This window comes from Electrophorus electricus, chromosome 20 (assembly GCF_041902795.1).
Source record: "Electrophorus electricus isolate QZ-2024a chromosome 20, ASM4190279v1, whole genome shotgun sequence".
Classification (NCBI taxonomy): Eukaryota; Metazoa; Chordata; class Actinopteri; order Gymnotiformes; family Gymnotidae; genus Electrophorus; species Electrophorus electricus.
In genome coordinates this window covers 4,437,501-4,446,800 of record NC_137516.1, presented here as the reverse complement: position 1 = coordinate 4,446,800, position 9,300 = coordinate 4,437,501, and the positions used below count along the sequence as shown (strand labels likewise).

Here is a 9,300-nt window from a genome sequence, read left to right as displayed (position 1 = left end):
TGTAAAGCATCACGCTCAAAAAGGCTACTGGATATCTGGGGGGTGCTTAGGACACTCTCGGAGCTCTGCCCCCAATACCGGGCTTCAACATTACCAGAGGAATCCAGCAGCTGGGGTTGGGATACAACACCAGGAAACTGTTGGCCACCTTGGAACACAGACTGGTAATACCCAGCAGAGCCACTTGTAGTTTGAGCCTCTGAAGAATCCATTTGACTGCTGGAAACACAACTTGGTTGTCCAGTCCGACTGGGTTCAGGACCTTGCAGAGGGAACGCGGAACTACTTTGCATGGATGCAGCACTGGAAGTGGAGCCCTCCACCTTGGTCTGATGAGGAAGGTTGCTGACTTTTTGGGGCTGAGCCATGGAAGCCCATGCTGCTACACTGGACCAATGTGGCACAGGTTTTTTATTCCACACTTGAAAGGGACACAAAAAGAGTGAAGAAGGTTTGCTAAAGAGGCCTGAACATGGGCACAAGGCCTCAATATCTGTGGTCTGATCAATTTCTTACCTCCAAGCCCATCTGTATCCCTTAACAGAAATGCAGCAGCAAGGAATAACCAAAGCCTACATGACAAAAGAGCATTTAAACATGAACTTAATCAACTGTCATAAATAATAGACAAGGTAACACCACAACCTAACCACCCCACAGTATTACCCTCTGCTCCACCACATCATGCCTCTGGACGGGGAAACCCCTAAAGCCAGTGTTACACAGCACTCGCTTCTCACTGTTAAAAGCACAAACAGACATGGGCTCCCTGCCTACCTGCATTCCATTTAAACCTCTCATTAAAGTTGGCTGATAAGAATCACCTGTTCAAACCCTTTTCAGATGTTGTCTAACCAAGTATGGCTGCCCTTTGTTTTTGCTTTGTTTGTGGAACATTTGAATCCATGAAATATCCTTTTCTCACTGTGTTGTATATTTTAACTGTGTGTTTGGGAATATTTTTGGGCCATTGTAATTCCTTTTTTACATCTAATCTTGACGAAGTTTCGATGTAGGCTGGACTTGTGAGGAACACAAAAACATATATTTGTGAGGAAAGAGGAATGATTTTGATCACTGATGTTTGTTTAAATGTAATCTCTGCTGTTACCTATGGGATGATAGGTGCACCAGCGGGAGTTATTCAATGCATAATAACAAGAGCAACTGAGATAGCTGTGTACATCTTTCTTCCAGTATCATATTTTGATATCCATGTTGTCCATGGAAGCAAGTGGAGCTGGAGATCCCTAGCACTTTTTATAAACTTACAGTCCTAGCAGATTCAATTTGATGAAAATTTCCAATTCAGTAAACATCACAAAACGTAAATCCAAAGTCCATGGGTCTGCAGCCAAGAGATTTAGATTGGGCAATTGATTCCAGCTCGTGTTAATCACCAACAGTGTGTTTCTGAGCACAGTGCCACATGTTCCACACTCTTCCTCAAATGCATTTAACAAGTGTTTTCCACATGATTTGTGTTCCATCGGAGGTTTTTAGGTCGTGGCGTGATGGCCAAGTGGTAAGGCGTCGGTCTCGTAAACCGGAGATCACGGGTTCGAGCCCCGTTCATGCCTTTTAAAAGCCACTTGAGGGGAATGCCACAAAACATTGTCATGGAAGATAACCATAGTCATTGTGGGTTGACATGGTCATCGACTGTGTGCTGATTCGTTCCCTTGTTTCTTGATTTTCGTGGCATGGTCACCACACATGCGGCACGTGAGCGTGTTGGGGATGTAGCTCAGTGGTACAGCTTGTGTTTTATATGCGTGATATCGTGGGTTCAATCCCCAGCATGTGTTCCTGATGTTTAGGACAGCTGCCCTCTAGAAAAGGTTCTGTTTGGAAGCATAGGGTGCTACACTTTGTGCTGATGCTATCGATAGGGCATGCTCAGCTTCCAATGACGGTTACTCATGAGTCAGAACGAGGCCGATTTCCACCATGAGTCAGAAGGGTGTTGATGTTTTGAGCGACTTCCCCCTTTTCCACTGTGAGAGTTAACGGGCAAGCTTGTAGGAACGTTATGTGTGTGGTTAATGGCCAGTTAAACATCCAGTCTCTGAGGCATGATGGCCAAGTGGCAAGGCGTTGGTCTCGTAAACCAAAGACCATGGGTTCTTGTTTACTCCAAAAATGAAACGGGACATGATCTTATGCTGGCAAACTCTTGACTACATGTGCCTTAAAAAATGTCTTGCCAGAGTCCTTGTACTTCAGTTGTCATCTGTTGCCGTCATGAAGTTCTACAAATGTCAGAATTTGCCTCGCTTCTTCGGTCACCATTGCTTTAAGACATCTAAGGTGCATCAAAGTTTCCTACCTGCGTCAGTCTCAGAATGTACAGAGAATTTTTGTTTCCAGCCACCTTTGCTGAATGAATGAACCTTCAGGACTGCAAAGTCTTTACCACCAAAACTTTAAAGTGCCTCATCTGTGTACTGTTCCTGGCTTGGTTTTTATACTCTTGAGGCTCTGGCTTGGTGGCTTGGCAGATGACAACTTGCTTAGTCCACTCAGGCGACTAGTTGTTGTGCCTTTCGGAACGTAAAAAGAATACACTTTCCCGGAGATGTAGCTCAGTGTTAGTGCACATGCCTTGCATGTATGAGGGCCTGCGTTCAGTCCCCAGCAATCACCATAGATGTAACCGTGTAGACTGAACCACCCTGCTGAGGAAGCGCACACATATTTCTGGCCAAAATAGCTAACTATAGGTTCATCCTTGTTCACCTTAAGACCTCCAACACAAATGGAGCTTCTTTTGTCAGTGTGGCATTAGCCCAATCTACACTCACTGGCCACTTTATTACTTACACCTTGGTAGTACTGGCTTGGACCAACTTTTGCCTTCAGAGCTGCCTTAATCCTTTGTGGCATAGATTCAACAAGGCGCTGGAAACATTCCTTAGAGATTTTTGTCCATATTGACATGACAGCAGTTCTTGCAGATTTGCCTGCTGCACACCCATGATGTGAATCTTTTATTTCGCCACAACTCAAAGGTGTTCTATTGGATTGAGATCTGGTGGCTGTTGTAACAAGTGGTTATTTGAGTTACTGTTGCCTTTCCATCAGCTCAAACCAGTCAGGCCATTCTCCTCTGACATCAACAAAGCACTTCCACCAGAGAAGTGCCACTCACTGGAGTGTTTCACTTTTTTAGACCATCCTATTTAAACTATAGAGATCGTTATGTGCAAACATCGCAGTAGATCAGCAGTTTCTGAAATACTCACCGAGACCAGCCCATCTAGCACCAGAACAGGTATGCCTAATAAAGTGGCCAGTGAGTGTTGCTTCATCACACTTTGAAGTCACATGAAAATGGTGATTAATTCTGACTAATTCATCCTGTGAAGCTTTTTAGCACATCAAAAGCAGTTTGGGCATCCTGGTTCTCACCAATGTAGTTTCATGTGGCATGCCTATAATCAGGGAACAAAACTATGCCTTCACTACCTCACACAAAAATAGATTGACTAACTCTTTGCAGAGACTTGTGTTTGGATAGTGCTCATTTTAAAATAAAAGTGACATTTCAAACAGCATTTGTTTAAGCTAGGGAAAAATCAAGCAGAGGCAGCAACGTTGACGATACGTTTTATTAAAGACGACAGGACAACCATTTGGAAAAGGATCAATAACAGTTTCAGCAAGGCAGCATTAGATAGAGCCTTCGTTGGGCAATTAGAAGGAATGAACAGGAAAGTCCAGAGTGAAGCTATAGCTCTTTGAGGTCAAGCCAGAACTTGGGCTCTGCATTTGGGTCTGCCCTGTGCCTGCACCTTGGGCTGACAGAGGTCCATCAGGTTTTAGTGGAGCATCACTGGCAGACTGCTGGCTGGTACAGGCAACACCCAAACCCACACTGGAACCCTGCATCTGGGACTGGGCAGTCTGTGCTGAAGGCTGCCATGTACCTGCACCCTGGGGATCCAGAGACCCATAATAAGCACTGCTTGTTTGGGGACCATCACCGGAAGACTGCTGGCTGGTAGAGGTCAAGCCAGAACTTGGGCTCTGCATTTGGGTCTGCCCTGTGCCTGCACCTTGGGCTGACAGAGGTCCATCAGGTTTTAGTGGAGCATCACTGGCAGACTGCTGGCTGGTACAGGCAACACCCAAACCCACACTGGAACCCTGCATCTGGGACTGGGCAGTCTGTGCTGAAGGCTGCCATGTACCTGCACCCTGGGGATCCAGAGACCCATAATAAGCACTGCTTGTTTGGGGAACATCACTGGAAGACTGCTGGCTGGTAGAGGTCAAGCCAGAACTTGGGCTCTGCATTTGGGTCTGCCCTGTGCCTGACAGACGTCTATCAGGTTTTAGTGGAGCTTCACCGGAAGACTGCTGGCTGGTTGAGCTCACACCAGAACCCCCACTGGAAGGCTGCATCTGGGACTGGGCAGAAGATGTCTGCCATGTGCTTGCAAGCCAAGGAGGAAGGGCCCCATTGGAGCTGGTGCAGCCTTTTTGTGCAGCATCACTGGCTGACTGCTGGTTGATGGAGGTTGAGCTAGAACTCATGATCTGCATTTGGGTCTGCCCTGTGCCTGACAGAGGTCCATCAGTTTTTAGTGGAGCATCACTGGCAGACTGCTGGCTGGTAGAGGCAACACCCAAACCCACACTGGAACCCTGCATCTGGGACTGGGCAGACTGGAGGGTAGATGTCTGCCGTGTGCCTGCAAGCCAAGGAGGAAGGGCCCCATAGGAGCTGGTGCAGCCTTTTTGGGCAGAGTCACTGGCTGACTGCTGGCTAGGGGAGGTCGTGTCAGAACTCACAATTGTGCTTTGGCTAGGTATAAAAGGGAGTCTCGATTTCATAACTGGTGCAGAAGCGGACCAGCTGGAACTCTGGTACTGACCTTCATTGCTACCTTGCTGAGAGGTTGAAACCAATGCACCTCCTACAGTCTGGGTTTGGGACACAGGCTTACTTACTGGCCTGGTTTGTGAAGGATGGGGAAGCTGTTGGTAGCTTTCAGGTTGAGGAGGGGAAGCAACATGAGGTTGGGGCTCCTCTGAAGGAAGATGCATTGACTGGCCTGAGGATGGAGCCCAGTAGCCTCCCTGATGTTGATGGGTAGGAGCAGATTGGGCAGTGTACAGCCATGAACTGGTGTACTGACTGGGGAAACCTTGAGCACTGGATACAGAGTCCAAGCTGCCAGAAGACCCCCCATGTAAAGCATCACGCTCAAAAAGGCTACTGGATATCTGGGGGGTGCTTAGGACACTCTCGGAGCTCTGCCCCCAATACCGGGCTTCAACATTACCAGAGGAATCCAGCAGCTGGGGTTGGGATACAACACCAGGAAACTGTTGGCCACCTTGGAACACAGACTGGTAATACCCAGCAGAGCCACTTGTAGTTTGAGCCTCTGAAGAATCCATTTGACTGCTGGAAACACAACTTGGTTGTCCAGTCCGAGTCCGACTGGGTTCAGGACCTTGCAGAGGGAACGCGGAACTACTTTGCATGGATGCAGCACTGGAAGTGGAGCCCTCCATCTTGGTCTGATGAGGAAGGTTGCTGACTTTTTGGGGCTGAGCCATGGAAGCCCATGCTGCTACACTGGACCAATGTGGCACAGGTTTTTTATTCCACACTTGAAGGGGACACAAAAAGAGTGAAGAAGGTTTGCTAAAGAGGCCTGAACATGGGCACAAGGCCTCAATATCTGTGGTCTGATTAATTTCTTACCTCCAATCCCATCTGTATCCCTTAACAGAAATGCAGCAGCAAGGAATAACCAAAGCCTACATGACAAAAGAGCATTTAAACATGAACTTAATCAACTGTCATAAATAATAGACAAGGTAACACCACAACCTAACCACCCCACAGTATTACCCTCTGCTCCACCACATCATGCCTCTGGACAGGGAAACCCCTAAAGCCAGTGTTACACCGCACTCACTTCTCACTGTTAATAACACAAACAAACATAGGTTCCCTGCCTTCCTCAATTGCATTTAACAAGCCTTTTTCTCGCTCACATTTTTGCTCTGTGATTTCTGTGGACATTTCTACTAAGATTTCTCTTAACACTCTATAATAAATTTTACTGCCTCAAGTCTTAGGCAGGAGTCACTGCACTGCAGACGGTACTGCTAAAGGTTCTTATAATATTCTATAACAAACAGTATCCTTTTTTTTTTTGTACAGTCATATCTTAGTAAAATATTAAGTTTTGCATGCAGAAGTTTTGGAATGAAGAGGAACTTATTATGATGAAGTTTAAACATCTAACTAAATAGCTGATCTCAAGTTATGCAGCTTTATTCATAAATTGTTACATTACGTGAAACACTTCTACATTGTGGAGACCCTCTGGCCAATAGATGGCGATAAAGGTACACAAAATGATTCAATTCTGATCTGCTGCACCAAGACCGAAGGTCCAATTTCTGGAAATCCCATGAACTTCGCCAATCTTCACTTCATCAATTGTGCTTGTCAACTAAAGAAAGAAGCTGGTTATAAATAAATTTTACTGCATGCCATACTAGATAAGGGTTATACGATGCAGAAAATCTCAAATATCAATTTATGGTTTATATTAAGATATATACAGCTATATATATATCCTCTGATTAAGTGCTTGATCAAAACAATCACCATACTAGTGATATAATGGTGTCTGTTAGTCCCACTTCTCTATCGTTTGCCTCTGGAAGTATTTGGGATTTTGATTCTAGCTGCACTCATCGTTTCTTCGTGCCATCTTTTTTCCCTTGCCACTCTCGGTTTTGGCTTGCTCAGTGGTCATCCGGATTAGAGAACCCCAACTCGGGAACGAACCGCTCTTTTGAACGAATTTTTTTTTTTCCGATCGAGCTGGTGCACAAGTCCATCGGAATTGATTATTTTACCAACTAGCCACTAATACCTATTTGTCATGGTTCTCAAAAAATGATTAGACTAAAATATCTCATGAAAAAATCTCAAAATATCGGAGAGAAAATTCTCAAGATATTAAAAATTACAAAAAAATATGGACTTCTGACAAGCAGAATTTAATCTTAATAGTCACCCATTAAACAAAACAAAAAAACACCTCATGTCGCTTTGTGGTACCCGAACATATTGGAAAGTATTTAAGATTAATAATTCAGATTAAAGAAAGCACATCCTCTCCTGGGAGAAAATAAATAGATCTAATCGGACGACCAGACAGAAAATAGATTCTGAAAATTGAACTTCCTAGCACTAATCCAGGCGCAGATTTCTGTAAAGCTGTTTAAAAACATTATACAAATAGAATTAAATTTACTTTAATGTAACGGATTAAGCATATTTTGCTAAGCTTTGATAAATAATTACCTACTCAATTTGTTATGTAAAGTCTCACTCTAACAATTAATTGCATTATATAGATTGCGTTTAGGCCTAGATATCTGGCCAGCAGAAAGTTCATTAATTCGGATTCCAACTTCATCCCATCGAATGTAATAACTCTCTCCATTTTAGAAAACCAATCTTGATGTTAACTATTATTTTATCACGAGTCTTGTCATGTTTTTATTAATTTTTAATTTTTGCTCACAGTTTACGTGCCTGGCGATGTAAGGTGCTTTCCAGATCTGCCATGTTTTCTTAGCCAAACAGACTGAGACGCGCTGGAGAAACGCGGGGATGAGCGGTGTAAACGCACACCAGCCACAAATCCGGAAGGTTTTCTCAGATACCTAACACACATGTGCTGATGTCATAGCTAAAATATTTCACCGTTTATTTGAATTAGTAAGAAAGGGATCTCTGTAACTTTCATCCACGTCTCTTGTCCATCATTTCTAAGAGGCTTGTTGTGCATGTGCATGACCAGTCCGTTCTTCAGATAGATCCAGTACAAGCCACATATGACTCGGAACAAAATCCTTAGACCAAACTCTTAAAGGGTGAAAAGATTACACTGTTACACAGTTTTGGCAGAAGGAACTTTGTAGTGGAAGGTGTGTAGAGTCGTTTTTAACAATGCTTAATGATGAAATGGGAGCTTCATAAGTTAGCATTGTGTACATGTCTTTGATTTCTTCTGCACATCTTTTTTGGTTAATTCTGTATGTTATTAATTTTACAGAAACACAGTCTTTCCTCTGCTTCCCTCTTATCTCCACACACCTCTTTTAACTCCCTTGTTTAATCTTTCACCATGTTTTTCGCTGACTCTTTCGTGCTTTTCCTACTCCACCTCTTCTCCATCTTTGTCCCCCTAGTCCTGCTTTGTTCTCTTGCTTTCTCTTTGATTTGCTTGCCCTTTTTTCATTTAATGTATTCCCTTAATTTCTTCCTACACCTTTATCGGTTATAGGTCTTTGTGAAAGCGGCACTCTCCTGGCTGAGTTGTGAAGGACATAGTTCTCACCTCTGCTCCGCCTGAGCTGAGTGGGTGTGTGCTAAGCTGCCGAGTCGACTTTATTCAGCTGCTGAGTCGCTGCTACACCGCTTTAAGGCCTAGAGAGATACATTCATACACCAGTGGGGCAAAAAAAGAACACTAGCTGGCCAATGAAGCCCCACCTGCTAGTACAGCACATGTGCACTCTCCACCATGAACGCAGTCTTTATGAACTCACGTCTGTGCTTTTTTATTAGTGTTTATTTCAGGACACGTCTTATCTAGTATCAGTCCTCCTGTCAGCATACAGTAAGTCTCATACAGTAGTGGGGCATTAGGGGCAAAGCAGGCCTTTTAGTCTGAAAGATTTGTGTCGTACTGTGCCAGTTTACATTGGCCTTCACCTTCACATGACTGAGTGGAAATGCTAATCTGAGGCCAGTCCCACTCTTACACAGAAACATGAAGTCACGAAACCATATCACTATTCCTGTGCTTCAAGAAAACTCTGTAATGGTTTTCTTGTAATATTCGATTTCGAGAGGACTGAACTGAACTTTAAATGCCCCGGCCTTCACTTTAGAATAGAATAGAATAGAATAGAATAGAATAGAATTGAATTCTTCAGTTTAAAATGAGACAGTGGTCACAGTGGTTGCACAGATTGCTTTAAGAGATAAATATAGGCTGTATGATGAAAAGAAAAAAATAGGATATTGAAAAAACCCAGAAGTATGAAGCTGAAATGTATGGGATATGTACTTTACAATCATCTTTCTTCTCTTTCTGTCCATCAAAAAGTTTTCTGGTGCAGCTCTGGGACTTGTGGCGCTTGTCTTTGATTTTAATACTGAGAGCATAATTTATGTAAGATGTTTGAATGGCTTTTGGAGTGCAGCTAGATTAAAGAGAGCCCCATATAGGAGAACAAACTATTCTGAGG

At 43.9% G+C, this 9,300-nt stretch overlaps 1 long non-coding RNA gene and 1 other non-coding gene across 2 annotated transcripts; one reads left to right on the top strand and one right to left on the bottom strand.

Annotated features, from left to right (window-relative positions):
- Nucleotides 1-217: 217 nt before the first annotated feature.
- Nucleotides 218-739, bottom strand: LOC145652658 (uncharacterized). Its single transcript, XR_014118911.1, has 3 exons — nucleotides 667-739; nucleotides 517-572; nucleotides 218-421 (listed from the first exon to the last, which is right to left on the bottom strand). It is a non-coding gene; the product is annotated as an uncharacterized LOC145652658 (long non-coding RNA).
- A 769-nt stretch (nucleotides 740-1,508) lies between these two features.
- Nucleotides 1,509-1,580, top strand: trnat-cgu (transfer RNA threonine (anticodon CGU)). Its single transcript has one exon. It is a non-coding gene; the product is annotated as a tRNA-Thr (tRNA).
- Nucleotides 1,581-9,300: the final 7,720 nt, after the last annotated feature.